This window comes from Monodelphis domestica, chromosome 3 (genome assembly GCF_027887165.1).
Source record: "Monodelphis domestica isolate mMonDom1 chromosome 3, mMonDom1.pri, whole genome shotgun sequence".
NCBI lineage: Eukaryota > Metazoa > Chordata > Mammalia > Didelphimorphia > Didelphidae > Monodelphis > Monodelphis domestica.
In genome coordinates, this window is record NC_077229.1 from 455,283,774 (window position 1) to 455,298,608 (window position 14,835).

General features: G+C 37.8%; 1 protein-coding gene across 1 annotated transcript in view; it reads left to right on the forward strand.

Moving 5' to 3' along the window:
* MSH3 (mutS homolog 3) overlaps positions 1–14,835 on the forward strand; it is a 215,285-nt gene that overhangs the window by 79,785 nt on the left and 120,665 nt on the right. The window lies entirely within an intron of this gene.

Genomic DNA, 14,835 nt, shown 5'->3' on the forward strand with positions numbered 1-14,835 from the left:
GAAATGGAAGCAGTGCCAGATTTTATATTTTTGGGCTCTAAGAGATCACTACCAACAAGACAATTAATTAGACAAGAAATTAAAAGATGCTGGTTCCTTGGCAGGAAAGCTATTGGGAATCTGGACAACATATTAAAAAGCAGAGCTGACAAAGGTCTAGACAGTCAAAGCTATGGTTTTTTCAGTGGTTATTTATGGCTCACCTTACAATAAGGTGAAAGTTGTATTGTAAGGAAAATTGAAGCTCATGGAATCAACGCTTTCGAATTATGTGCCCGATAATATTTTTGAGAGTCTACTGGAGAGCAGGGAGATCAAATCAGTCCATACTTGAAATTAACTCTGACTATTCTTTGGAATGACAAATTCCGAAACCAAAGTTTAAATACTTTGGCCATATGAGAAGACAGGATTCATTGGAAAAGACTGATCCTGGGAAAGATAGAAGACAAAAAGTCAAGGGGATGCCACAAAGTGAGATGGAGAGATAGTATAATGGAGACAATGCACATGAGCTTAGTAGACTTCAGGTGTGCTCTGGTCCATGGGATCACAAAGATTGGGACATGATGAATGACTGAACAATAACAATAAAGTCAGTCTGCTGTTCTGCTTTTTATAGTTCGTTTCTTTCTTTTCACTGAGAATGAAATGGAGCCTACTTTTGAAGAACTTTTAGAATCTTTAATGAAGATTAATCTTACTGTAGGATTTGGTAAAAAGTAGCTGAGGAGAGATCTTTATTGGTAGGTCCAAGAGGGATTGGCAAGAAATAAAGTAATTGGGGCTGTTGGTTTTTGAATATCCTCCTCTGACTGCCAGAGCCTGAATGAGGCTTACATTCTCTTGTTCTTTGTTCTGGTTATGGGCAGTAATAACAGTAAAGCAAACGTACCTTGACCTAGACAGCAGAGAGTTATATGTATCTTTTGTGCATATTTTCCCATTAGCAGAAATCATCTTCTTGTGGAATTAGAGGCATCTGTTCATGTATCTTCGTCTGTTTTTCTGGGTCTTATTCTTTCTTATCATAGACTTGCTCCTATCCAGAGCCTTAAACAAATTTGGACTTCAATTTTATTACTTAATCATTTTGGGGGGGTGACTAGGCACCCAAACAGAACATCAAATTTCTAGAGTAAGAAAGACTCATTTTTCTGGTTGACTCAACTGATGAGTATAACTTTGAGCCATCTGTGGTATGTATCTGTTATAATTATCAGATTTTAAAATTCTCTTTAAATCAGTATTTTTGGATTGCTATTAATTTGTATACTTGTATACTATTTTGTTTATTACATTGGGCCAGATGGCATTGTAAACACCTTTGTTGAGACTGTTGGAGAAGGGGGTAACCTGCACCTTCTATCAGCTGTTGTGTCTCATATTTGTTGGGGAGCAAGATATTTTAGGAAGACTATTAGCTTAGTAATAAACATATGAATGTATCAAAAATTATGAAAATGAGAGACAGTATGGAGTATTGCAGCAGTTTCCAATTTTTTTTAGTCCTCGAATCTATTTCAACCCCCCCAAAAAATGTGTTGTAGGTCTCCAGGGTAATTTTATATCCTACTCAAAATATTCTTTTCAGATTTGTGCTCTAAGTGCTTACAATAACTATGATGATAACTTACCCCCAAAACTCTAAAATAAAAGTTACATGATTTAATATTTATTATAAATTATAAAATTTTATTCTGCCTGTATAATTATGGAAGATCCATAAAATTATAAGACTAACTATAAATTGTTACAAATATTTTATGTAGGACATTCTGTAAGAATTAAAAGACATCAAATAATCTATGACATTAAATTTCCTTTTTTCTTATTTTTCTAAATTTTGTAGAATATAAATAACATTTTTAGTGAAATTACTTCTTTGAAGAAATTTTATAATTGTATGTAAACTTAATTTTGATATTGAGTTTTTTGAATGAAGGATTATAAAATTAGCTCAATACTAGGCAGATAAATGTAATTTTAATTTGTTTTCACATTGAGTTTATTTCTTTATTTTGATTTAAAAGAAGAATAAGGAGGTAACACCTACTTGTACTGTTAAGATTAAAATTTGCCAACCATGGCAAGTAAAAATTAGTTTCTTGCTAAAAGAATTATATTTTATGAGGTTTATTAAAGATTAAGAATTTGAGAAAGTACAAGTAAGAAAGCACGTGGCTAGAAGGGCCGAGAGGCCCATTCAATTTCACTTATATCATGAGAGATGCGTCTGCTTAGAGGTGGATGTTGGAAGAGCCCCAGCCGTAGGCGGAGACTCTTTAAATAATAATTTGTTCTCAGCCCAGGTGAGAATTCTGGTGAGGTTACAAAGCATCTTGGAAACTAGAGCAAGGACTTCTGGGGATTGAAGTCCAGGGTTCAAGTCTCCATTTTTACATTTTCCTGTATGATCGTTTGGGAAGAAGAACTTCCCCAAAGGATCATGAAAACACAATCAATTTAAAGATTACAATAATTTGAGGATAAGAGGAAAGAAAAAAAAACCCAATAATTGCTGGACGCATTGACAAAAAGCCAGTTAGGGGGCAGTCCCCTTTGGCATGAAACTATACATACAAATAAATGTTCAGCCAGAACAACCAAAGTTCATTCTTGATCTTCTTGTGCAGCTTCTCCACTAGAACTAGAGCAAGGACTTCTGGGAATTGAAGTCTGGGGTTCAAGTCTCCATTTTTACAGTACAAATATGTGGTAGAATTTCACAGGCTCTCTTGATGAAAGATGGAAATTCAATTATTTTTAGCCACCTAACTAGTCAATGAACATGAATTGCTAATAATTATGATATAAATATTTACTTTTCTACTGGCCAGCAACAAGTGCCACATGAAATCATAACTTTTTCATATATAAAAACCAAGTTTTGTAAGGAAAGAATGTTTTCCTGTGGGACTGTTTTCTTTTCTGCCACTGGCTGTACTCTCACAAGAACTCCACTAAATGCCTAACCAGGTTCCCTACCAGTTCATTAAAAAATCTGTCAGATAGAAGGATACTAAAATAAATAGAGGTATAAACTCAATGATTTGAACATAAAGAAGGAAACTATAAGTAAATTAGGTGAACACAGAATAGTATACATGTCAGACCTTTGGGAAGGGAAAGATTTTAAAACCAAGCAAGACATAGAGTCACAAAATGTAAAATAAATTATTTTGACTACATCAAATTAAAAAGGTTTTGTACAAACAAAACCAATGTAACCAAAATTAGAAGGGAAGCAACAAATTGGGAAACAATCTTCATAACAAAAACCTCTGACAAAGGTCTAATCACTCAAATTTATAAAGAGCTAAATCAATTGTACAAAAAATAGAGCCATTTTCCAATTGATTAATGGGCAAGGGACATGAATAGGCAGTTTTCAGCCAAGGAAATCAAAACTACTAATAAGCACATGAAAAAGTGTTCTAAATCTCTTATAATCATAGAGATGCAAATCAAAACAACTCTGAGGTATCACCTCACACCCAGCACACTGGCTAACATGACAGCAAAGGAAAGTAATGAATGCTGAAGGGGATGTGGCAAAGTTGGGACATTAATTCATTGCTGGTGGAGTTGTGAATTGATCCAACCATTCTGGAGGGCAATTTGGAACTATGCCCAAAGGGTGATAAAAGACTGTCTGCCCTTTGATCTAGCCACAGCACTGCTGGGTTTGTAACCCAAAGAGATAATAAGGAAAAAGACTTGTACAAGAATATTCATAGCTGCACTCTTTGTGGTGGCCAAAAATGGGAAAATGAGAGGATACCCATCAATTGGGGAATGGCTGAACAAATTGTGGTATATGTTGGTGATGGAATACTATTGTGCTAAAAGGAATAATAAAGTGGAGGAGTTCCGTGGAAACTGGAACAACCTCCAGGAAGTGATGCAGAGCAAAAAGAGCAGAGCCAGGAGAATATTGTACACAGAGACTGACACACTGTGGTACAATCGAAGGTAATGGACTTTTCCATTAGTGTCAATGCAGTGATCCTGAACAACCTGCAGGGATCAGGGAGAAAAAAACACTACTCACAGGCAGAGGACAAATGGTGGGAGTAAAAACATCGAGGAAAGGCAACAGCTTGACTACAGGGATGGAGGGGATATGATTTAGGAAAGACTCTAAATGAACACTCTAATGCAAAAACCAATAACATGGAAATGAGTTCTGATCGAGGACACATTTGATACACAGAGGAATAACGCATCGCCAATGGGAGGGGGGAAGGAGGGGGAAGGAAGAAAAGAAAATGATCTTTGTTTCTAATGAATAATGTTTGAAAACAACCAAATAAAATAATGTTTAATAGGAAAAAAATAAAATAAATAGAGGTTAAGCTTAAAAGTGGAAAGTGATCTTAATACTGCTGTGAGAGACCATCTAAGGTTTGTTTCTGCAGAGTGTTTGTGATGGTCTGTGATGATCTTAAGATGTGCATGCCTAGGGATTGTGTTTTACAGACAGTCTTTCCATTTGTGCCAAAAGAATATAGATACTCCTTAGCTTCTTGGTCATGTAATTATGCAGCTGATGCAGTATCATTATGAGGTGACAAAAGGGGGTGCAGGAGCTACTGTGGCGTAGTATATACCTGTCTCTGCATGGATGCCAAAATCATTGTTTACAAGATCACAGCAGATTTGAACTTCTGCAAAGATGGATCTGTGATGCTTCAAACATGCACATGCTTGTCATAGAGGAAAAATAGATTTGTAACACAACTGGGCAATTATTGACTCTTTAAGGCACATTTTTATTACAAATCCCTTGGACGGTTATAGCAAACTCCCAATTCATTCACAAACCACTAAATGGGAACTGCTTGTTTAGTGAATAGAAAGAGGAAGAGGTTCATATGATAATAGTAATGACAGTAACTAACATTTATTGAGTGCTTATCATATTCCAGGCACTGTGCTAACGTGCTTTATAGTTATTTAATTTAATCCTCACAATAATCCCAAGAGGCAGGTGCCATTATTATCCACATTTTACAGGTGAGGAGGCATCAGTGGCTGTGCAGTCCTGGGCAGATCACTTAACTTTTTAGTACCTCAGGAAAATCCTTGAGAGTTTAAATTGTTGGACAGTTGATAAAAGGAGTTTCTTTACAAAGAGTTCCCTAACCAATAAAATCATAGGTTTGGACTAAGATAATTATATTCTTGAAAGAAGATCAATGCCGTCATCTTGTTGGAGTCAGGGTACAGTGTCTACAGCTGTGACTAATCAGCCTAGTGTGAGTTTGAATGGCTCTGCCCTGGATCGAGTACAAGTCTTTTAGGAATTTGGGCCGTGTGGCCAGCCCATCAGAGTTGCACTCTCCACAGAAGAGTTTGAATGCTTGGTACTTGAGTTTGAGTGAGAATAAGAGAGAATATATCTATAATTATCAGCAATAATCCTAAAACTATAATGCAGTCTCTATGTTAAGCATTTTCTCATGTTATCCTTTGAGGTAAGTGCTCTTATTATCCCTTAATAACAGATGAGGAAGATGAGGCAATCAGAGAGTGAATAACTTCCCTGGGGCCACACAGAAAGTACCCCCTCCACACCCACACCCTTCCCCATCTTGACTTTCCCCAGCGTGGTTTTGCTATATCGTGGGTCAGGATAAGAAATTAAAAGGGATTTTTTTTTATTTTAGAATTTTGCAGAAGCCACAGATGACACATGAAGGCCAGCAGACAAAGTTTAGAAACTTAGAAATACATACTTAACTAAAAATTTACAAAAAGGCATTGTAAACAATTCATCAAAGAGAAAGAAAAAAAATTCAGACTTCTTCCCTGGAGGCCCCAAAATTTTTAGATGAGTTTTTCAGACTGTGGAGGTACCATGCCCTTCACCTCCATAATGTGGAAGGGACAACTTTCTATGAAGCCAGATTTGACCTCAGTCTACCTGACTCCAGGCCCATCTACTCTTCTACCTACCTAGTCTTCTCAAAGCATTCAGCCACAAAAAGCAAGAGATATGGGAGGATAGTGAGCGGAACGTAAGGAGTGAGCGAGAGCTTTTTGAAGATGAGAATGTCATGGACGTGTTTGAAGGCAGTAGAGAAGCAACTACAGGCAGAAGAGAATAAGAAGCTCTGAGGCGTCATCGACTATGGCACCAGCAAAGAAGGCAGAGCTGAAAACTCCAGAATACTGTAGTGAACTCACTTAAACTTAAATAATTCAGTGGGTCTGTGATTTCTTTGGTGTGAGTGTTCTTCCCACGAGTATAGCCTATAACCCATGTATAGCTTCTCATCTTGTGAGGTTCTTGTCCTTGGCTTTCCATATATCCTAGAGGTGGGACAGTTCAGGTTGGAGCAAGATTATAAAGGACTGTTAAAACTCATTATGGGAATTTGTATTTTTCTCCTAAAGGCAAGAGCATCCTAGAGCTTCTTAAGCAGAGAAGTGACATAGTCGGATGTGTGCTTTGGGAAAATCACTTTGGCTGTTAAGTAAAGGATGGATTGGAGATGGGAGAAGCTAGAGAGGCTGGGAGACCAATTAAGAGGTTATTGCAATAATTTAGGTGAGAGGTGATGGAAGTCTGAATGAGACTAGTGATTGATAATTGGTTTAGAGCCTTCATTTGAAAACCTCCAGCTTGTTGCCTTCTTAGATAGTTTATTCTTTTTTAAAAAAAAGATTTTCCTTCTATTAAGTCAAGATCTGTTGCCTTCTATCTTGATGTCTTTGTTGTACTTTTGTCCTGTGGGACCAAGGAGAGCTATTCTAGAAAGTGTCCTGGACTTAATACCAGTAGCTTTGGTTTTGAGTTCCAAGTCTTCCACTTACTGCCTTTTGACCTATGCGATTCAGTTTTCTCTGGGCCTCAGTTTCCATTTCAGTAAAATGAGGATGTTTTTAAAATTTAAATTTATTTGTTTCCTTGTCACATTAAAATACCCAGGTAACTCCCTCCTTCCTTCCCTTCCCCCATTGAAGAAGGTATCATTTGACAAAAAGATATATGTACGTATAAAACTGTCTTGCTTCTTTCTGTTTATCCGTTCTTTCTCCTGAGGTGGACATACATAAGTTATTTTTCAAACATATTTCTACTTTTGTATAGAGATGATTTTTAATTCCCTCCTTACTTTTAACATTTTGTGATTCTTTAATCCCTTTTCCACACTTCACATATTTGAAGGATTTGTCTTAAGGCTCTATAATACCAGCTGTGAGACAAACCCAGGACTTACTTGGCCTAGTCTGCACAGAGGAGTGACTGTTTATGATGTATTTTTTTTTAAACCCCTACCTTCCATCTTGGAGTAATACTATGTATTGGTTCCAAGGCAAAAGAGTGGTAAGGGAAGATTAAAATTTAGGGGAGACTGAGGCAGGTAGAAATTACTTTCTCTCTGCAAGGAGTATTATATTTTATGAGGTTTATTAAAGGTTGAGAATTTAAGAATATACAAGTAAGAAAAGGCAAGTGCCAGGTGGGCCATAAAGCCCACCCAAAATTTCACTCACATCATGAGGCGCATCTGTTTGCCAGTGGAGACAGGAAGTAAAGATTAAAGAAAATACAGAATAAGATAAAACACATGCCTAGGCCAGAGGCCTAGACAAGATAACCTACATTATGGAAAGAGCCACATCTGCCCCAAAACGGAAGTCCAAGAGAGAGCTCAAAAACCTTTGCAATCAGCTTAAATACCTTCTCGATCTCGCCCACCTCAGAATTCCATGAGATTACAAAGCATTTTGGGGAAGTGGAGCAAGGGCTTGTGGGGATTGAAGTCCAGAGTTCAAATCTCAATTTTACAGGGCTAAGCTATAGGGGTTAAGTGGCTTGCCCAGGGTCACACAGCTGGGAAGTGTCTGAGGCCAGATTCGAACCCAGGACCTCCTGTCTCTAGGCCTGGCTCTCCATCCACTGAGCTACCCAGCTGCCCCCTTACAGTGATGACTGAATCTCTTAGCCTACCTCAAGCAGCTCAGTTTTATTTCCTGAATATAACCATACAGTACAAGGAATTTGAGATATTGTGCCACTGAGAGGGTAGAAAAGATGTGAGTCAGGCCCTTCTGCGGAAGGATTCCTCCCCCATTTCTGTTCATTGCTTCCATGGCCAATCTTAATTCCCTAGGGGAATCCATTGTGGTCAAGAAGAAGCTAGAGTGCTGGTGCTTTTGGGGTTGGCTCGAGTATGCTAGTATGGGACAAGAGGCCAGGGCCTAGGGCTCCGAGTGTGCGAGTGGGATGGGTATGGTACGTATGCAGTGAGAGTGACTTCAGGACATCACATGAGAAAAAAGCAGCACTGGGGAATTGGAGGTGGTCAAGACCTCGAGATCCCCTTAATTATTCAGGATGGGGTGAGTGCAGTCTGGGAGTCCTCAGCGTCGGGGTTGCCATGGATCTTGCAGCCCTTTTCCCTTATATGAGCCGGATGTCAGAAGTACAAACGTGGGATTCTTGGTCTGGCTGCTAGGACCTCCCTACCACAAGTATCATTGCAGAGCAAGAGATGGCGAAAGGCTCGAAGATCAGATTGTATGTAGTGTGATTTATCTGAATTTTGGAGAGTGAATTCTCCCCTAGATTCTTATTTTAGAAGGAGATTGTCTGAGGAAAGGGGGGCCTTCTTGAGTAAGGGGACGCTAATGATTTCTGCAATTCACTCATGTGATACCGTAGCATAATTCAACAAGACAACTGCATGCAAACATAACTACATATAATAAGATTAAGTAATTAGGTCATCATCACAGATATATGAATAAATCCACTAGGAAATTTTTTATTATTTAATTTATTTTATTAGAACACCCAGAGAGAAATATGTCATCAGAACACTGTTATGAGATTTAATTTTTCATTTTTAGTGTTATTTCATGTTCTTTCCTGTTTTTAATGTATTTTTGTGTTGAGTTTAGTTGACTATGTTCATGTGGTATTCCTCTGCAGAAGCATGTTTCTCCTGAGTTCCCATTTTTCAGGTAGGGTGGACAGAAAATATGATATGAATTTTGTATACTCTATGTTTATCATAAATCATAGATCTACTTAAAATACAGTGTGACCCAGAAAAGTCTTCCTTAATGGAGTTTTAAGATTTAATAGTTTCAGCTGCACCAAGACTTTTGAGAGAACCTGTATTCAAATTAGCCCAAACTTATTTTATCACCCGTGTTCCATCCTTTAGACTTCTTACTCCTTGTGCTCTGCCAAGCTTTTAAATTAGTTTCCTTAATTTCTTTATAGTGCTAATGTTTGTTTTCTCAGTCCATTAAAATCCTCTGGAAAGTCATTAATTTAAGATTTATTGGTTCTTATAGCATATCTAAAGCAAGTATCTAAGAAATCATTTGTCTATAATTAAGGATAGCACTGTGTTAGGGAAAAAAAAAAGTTGAGATACCTTTAAAGTATTTGTAAGTGTCTAGAGAACAACGACAAAATTAGTCAGTGACTCAGATACCTGTTTATTGGTGGTTTGTTTTTGTTTTTGTTTTTAGAGATAGCATAAAAAGAAATAGCTTACTGGAGCCAACCCCAGGGTTCTGCTAGGGAGTGGAAGCCAAAGGATGTTTTATGGGAGAGTAAAATGATCTACTTCATGAGTCAAATATGCCATGATGTTTGCTGAGAGGAATTTCTGTTTTGACAGATCAAAAGGTGATGGATATATCCTCCAGATCTTTTGTGTTTCTGCTCTCTTTTTTGATTTCATGTAGTTCAGTTATAATTCTTCTTATCTTTTATTTTTCAACTAAATCCCTAAAATTTTAGTTTGCCTTCATATAGAAAAAAAACCCTTTCATCCTCTTTGTCTTTGATTCTTAAAAACTCTATCTTCATTGGAATATGACAACCAGAACACTTCACTCCAAATATCAGTCTTAATATCAATGTTTTATGTAAGGATAACATTATCATTTTTGTCTCATTTCTGATAATGTCCAGAAATTTGACCACAGTGGACTTTTGCCTGTGGGAAATGGTCTATAATAATCCATTGATCCTTTTTTCCAAGGAATATAGAATCATGTACTCAGCATAGTATCATAGAATTTTTGAGTTCAAAGGGAGCTTAGCTTTCCTCTGATTTTCTAAATGAGGATCCTGAGATCCAGAGAAGTTGTATAAATGTATAATATTATGATAAACAAACATGCCTAAGGCCATGCAGCTGATACTAGAACCCAGATCTCCTAATTCCCAATGTGGAGCTCTTTCAGCAACATCTGAGAAGAGGCAACTTATGAAGATTGTTTGGATCTTTATTTCAGCTTATTTTTTAAAAAATCCCTCACCTTCTGTCTTAGAGTGAATACTGTGTGTTGGTTCCAAGGCAGAAGAATGGTAAGGGCTAGGCAGTGGGGGTCAAGTGATTTGCCCAGAGTCACACAGGTAAGAAGTATTTGAGTCCACATTTGAACCCAGGATCTCCCATCTCTGTGCCTGGTTCTCAATCTTCTGAACCACCAAGTTGCGCCCCCCCCCCCCCCATATAAACTTATTTTTTTTAAATGTATGCTTTCACATAACTTATGCAGCTTTGCACAATCTTACTTATTTCTGGTAATTGGCATTTCAGTGTCAAGCAAAATGGAGTGTCATATGCAGACTTGGTAATGCTTTTGTTTTCCTCAGTCATTTATGAAACTATTGAACAAGATTGGTCCTAGCACTGATCTTTAGAGAACTGTATACATTGGAGTTATTTAATTAGAAAAAGCCTCATTTAATTCTATTTTCAATTCCCAAGTGTAAGTAAAGCTTCAGTCTAGGATTAGATATTTTTCTTAATTTTGTGAAAACTTAAAAGTTTAAAAACATTTTGCAAGCTATTATTATTGTATGTGAAGTAAATGATTTTTTTGTTTATTTAATTAATTTAGAATATTTTCAATGGTTACATGATTCATGCTCTTTCCCTCTTCTCTTCCCCTTGCCTACCATAGCCAACAAGCAATTCCACTGGGTTTTACATGTATCATTGATCAAGTCCTATTTCCATATTTTCACTAGGGTGATTGTTTAGAGTCTACATCCCCAATCATATCCCCATCTACCCATGTGATCAAGCAGTTGTTTTTCTTTGTGTTTTTACTCCCACAGTTTTTCCTCTGAATGTGGATAGTGGTTTTTCTTGTAGATCCCTCCAAGTTGTTCAGGATCACTGCATTGCCACCAATGGAGAAGTCCTTTACGTTTGATTGTACCACAGTGTGTCAGTCTCTGTGCACAATGTTCTCCTGGTTCTGCTCCTCTCACTCTGCATCACTTCCTGGAGGCTGTTCTCATGGAATTCCTCCACTTCATTATTCCTTTGAAAACAATAGTATTCCATCACCAACAGATACCACAATTTGTTCAGCCATTCCTCAATTCAGGAGCATCCCCTCATTTTCCAATTTTTTGCCACCACAAAGAATCATGGCTATAAATATTTTTGTAGAAGTCTTTTTCCTTGTTATCTCTTTGAGGTATGACCCCAGCAGTGCTATGGCTGGATCAAAGGGCAGGCAGTCTTTTATCGCCCTTTGGGCATAGCTCCAAATTGCCCTCCAGAATGGTTGGATCAATTCACAACTCCACCAGCAATGCTTTAATGTCCTGCCTTTGCCACATCCCCTCCAGCATTTTTTACTTTCCTTTGCTGTCATGTTAGCCAATCTGCTAGGCTTGAAAGTGAGGTGGTACCTCAGAGTTGTTTTGATTTGCTATCTCTGTGATTAGCAGAGATTTAGAACACTTTTTCATATGCTTATTAATAGTTTTGATTTCTTTATCTGAAAATTGCCTATTCATGTCCCTTGCCCATTTATCAATTGGAGAATGGCTTGATTTTTTTTTGTACAATTGATTTAGCTCTTTAAAATGAGTAATTAGACTTTTGTTAGAGGTTTTTGTTATAAAGATTTTCCCACAATTTATTCAACAGTTATTATTAAAGAATCTTATCATAAACTTTTTGAAAATACTTTCATTATTTTTTCACATTTTTATTCCCCCCTACAAGAATTCCTGTAGTTGATTGTGATGTGATTTCACTTTACTAAAAATTATTTGAAGACTATGAGCAAATTATAGATTTTCTTTGACATAACAGATTTTGTTAGGTATGTTTTATCTGCCAGGTATTGTGCTAAGGGCTGGGCTGAAGCTATACCAAGACAACAACCTGAAACATTCCATATCCTCTAAGAGCTTACTTTCTAGAAGACAATTGTGGGGTGGTGGTGGTTGAATGTTATCTGAGCAAGGAAAGAATACTAAGTGGATGTGGGAGTCAATAAGAATGGCTTTTCTTAAGCCTTTTGAAATGCCTTAAAGGAGGCTTTGGATTCCAAGAATTTTGAGGGAAGGAAGGAAATATATTTCAGGAATAGTAGAGGGGACAGTTTGTGCAAAGGGATGGCAATGGAGATGTAATGTTGTTAGGGGGTATGTTTTAGTAAGCTAGACAAGATAGAGTAATGATAAAGAATAGGAACTATTGAGAGAGAGAGAGAGAGAGAGAGAGAGAGAGAGAGAGAGAGAGAGAGAGAGAGAGAGAGAGAGAGAGAGAGAGAGAGAGATTGGAACCAAATTGTGGAGGTCTTTAATTTCCAGAATAAGACATTCTTATTCTATCCTAGGGGGAATAGGAGCTATTGGGGTGTGGGTAGGGGCAGATGATCAGGCTTGTGTTTTAGGAAAGTTATTTTTAGCATCTCTCTGATAGCTGATAGAATCACAGTTTTAGAGCAGGGAAGGAGTTGAGAGACCATCTGATTCCACTCTTATTCCATAGATAAGGAAGTAGAGGCCAAGTAATGTTTAAGTGACTTCCTGAAAGGTCACACAGGTAGGAAGATGTATTTTCCCTTGTGGATCCTTTGGAAAATGAACTCAGTGACTGATTTGTAGCCTATTGTCATAGTTCAGATAAGCCATGAAAAGAAAAAGATCTTTGTGAGAAATTTAAAGATAAAATGTGTGTGGAATGGAATTCTGAGGGGGCTTGCTCCCCCATGAATCACTCTAAGGAGCAGACAGGAGACTTGATAAGATGCTGATAGAGAAAAAACCTGCTTTATTTGGAGAACACAGCAGAGAGCAGGGAAGGGGTTAAGGGGGAGAAGAAGGGGAGGAAAAGGGATTCTCCACAGACAAGCAATTTGCTTGTGGCAAAAATGTCCTCTCTTCTTCTAGGTACAATCACAAACTTTTATAATAATCCTGATGTAAGATTTTCCTCCTTCCCTCTGTCCATCCCACAGAAGGGGGGGTTTGTGACATTCACAGTCTTGAGTGTGTGATTTTTAACATTATGTACCCATAAAGACCCCAGAAAAACCCATGCCTATCATGGGATTCCCAGCTTGGGACCATAAAGGATACAATTGAAACTGCCTATTCTTTCTTATCTTACTCCTCTTCCTAGAGTTGGCAAGTTTCCCAGGCTATGGATAAACTCTTCTCAAGGTTTTTGAAAATAGGTCAGGAAAACTAAAAGTTTTATGGTTATTGGGGGGGGGGGGTATGTGAGCAGTTTTAGTCCAAGGAAATTGGGATTACAACAAGCCAGACACTACTTTGAGAATTACTCGCTGAATCTCATCTCACACAAATGTGTTGTATGTTTGTGTGCTGGGAGGACAGAGTTCTATTGAATGATAGATAAGAGGGAAGAATGAAGAGGAAAGTCCAAGATTTTGGAACTGAAATGGATGGCAAGGATGTTGTGCCTTTAAGAGAAATAGGGAAGTGGGGAAGGAGGAGCATTTTTAGGGATGAAGGGTTCCACCTGAACATATTGAGCAAGAGTAACTTGTTTGCTAGAATTGTGTCCTGAAAGGGATGAATTTTATAGGCACAGATGCTCATAAGACTTTTCTTTTTAAATGTAAAGAGGGGCTAAAATCTGTATCTGTTGAGGGAGACCCATACTGGCAAAGTCATTGATCCTAGAAGTATCTGAATTTTTTTCCTTTTCTATACTTTTCTATTTTATTAACTATGTAGGAGTAGTTTATGACTCCCCCCGGTGGTCTTTGCCTGTCTTATTAGAAGATGACAATTAAGAACTTGTGCAACTGTGGGATGGGATAGAGTGTTAAAGTTTAGAATTGTAATGGGAGAAAGGTAGGTGTGGTTGTGCTGGAAACATGCCCCACAATTACTGTCTCAGGAAGCGTGGGTTGCAACCCACCTTCACATACCTTATTGGGCTCAAAACTGAGATCGCCTTGTGCTCCGATGTCCCCCTGTTCTCCAGTTGAAGACCACTGCCTTATAGGAGGAATCTTTTCTTCCTATCTGTGATCTGAGTTTCTATGACCAGGAGAAAAATGTTTCCCAACAACTTGAATTCTTGGCAGAAATCTTGTGGAAGTGGTGATGAGTCAGATAAAGTCATATTATTATATTACATTAAGGGAGATATATTAGATCTTGTCTTCCCAGTTTAAAACATGGTTAAAGGACTCTTTAGAGGCACAATTAAAACAGCTGAGTGCTTAAACTTAGATACTCACAAGGATCTATGATACCATCAATGCAGATGGAAACCCATCTGTGCCTGCCTCGTGGAACTCTTGTTCATGCCCTTCTTTGACCTTTTTCATGTCTTCTGTAAGCCCAGAGGGAGGTCACTCAGTGTCCTGGGGCCATTCCTCAATTTCTCTGGATATGAAAAAGCTATCAGTGGAGCTTGTGGTTTGGAAATTCATTGTCCATCTCCTTTATTGTTTGCAAATTTCTTCAGTGACCTTGACTTCATAGTTCCTCATTGCATTTGACATAAATGTGTGTCTCTGCTGCCCTCTGGGAGATACTAATTTTTAATTCTTTTAGAGGCCATA